The sequence below is a fragment of the Microtus ochrogaster genome, linkage group LG3 (genome assembly GCF_000317375.1).
Source record: "Microtus ochrogaster isolate Prairie Vole_2 linkage group LG3, MicOch1.0, whole genome shotgun sequence".
In the NCBI taxonomy this organism is placed as follows: Eukaryota; Metazoa; Chordata; class Mammalia; order Rodentia; family Cricetidae; genus Microtus; species Microtus ochrogaster.
Window position 1 is genome coordinate 17,237,753 of NC_022029.1, and position 1,118 is coordinate 17,238,870.

Here is a 1,118-nt window from a genome sequence, read left to right on the forward strand (position 1 = left end):
TCTGCAGTACCCATAGTCCTCCTGTGTACCACTACAGTACCCATAGTCCTCCTGTGTACCGTCTGCGGTACCCAGTGACCTAAAAGATTCATGTGTGTCAGAAGTGTCTGTGACCGAAGTCTTGTAGGCTGTAAAGATGCTTCACAAAATCAACTCTATAAAAGATAGAATTTTCCACCATGATTTCTTCAAGGTTAAAGTACTTCTAGAAAACAACTATCTACTCTAATGCTTCCCCTAGAAAGAGTGCAAATGACTATTCATTCTAAGGTTTACCTGAGCTACATAGTGACTCTGCTAGATTCCAACAACAGTTTAACAATACTAACTTTGGTCTGTAAATAATATTTATTTCAGGATAGTGTGTATAGCTTTTTTTTTTTTTAATTGACCATCCATTTTGCTTTAAAAATACTGAGTAATGGAACCTTTGCTAGCTACAGTGAAAGACTTTGAGGCACCTTAGCATTACTGCACCCCCCCTTCCTGGGAACCAGGACCCTGGTAACCAACCATGCGTGCACTGGAGCTTTAAGTACTTTCCATCCCCGTTGTAGTCTTTCTTCAATAGACCCGGACCCTGGAACTGGGGTGAGACGACCTGCAGGTGTTCCTCCTTGTAATCGCCATAACATTGATCAAGTAGAGTTAGCTGACCATTGAATGAACTAGTCAAAATAGTTGACAAATGATTTCTGGACTTTCCCTTTGATTCTGTACTACCCCCTCCCTGATTTTGTGGTTTTTCCTTTAAAAGAGCTTGTAATAGACAAAGCAGGTCCTTCTCCTCTGCCGTGGCAGAATAAAAATTCCTCTTGCTATTGCATCAACCATGCTGAGAGTGTCTTTGGGGCAACCTCCTCCTTGGTGGGGCTTTAGGACCCAACAACAGGAAGGAGAGAAGAACTTACTGGCATTTCGGATAAAGATGTTAACTCCCAAAGTGAGCAAACAGCTTCCCATCTGGTTTGTCTAGCTCAAGCTAGCCACAAGGATGACTTGGATCTCATGAGTGTGCCAGTAAAGCTTTTTTTAAATTTATTTATTTATTGAGGATTTCTGCCTCCTCCCCGCCACCGCCTCCCATTTCCCTCCCCCTCCCCCGATCAAGTCCCTCT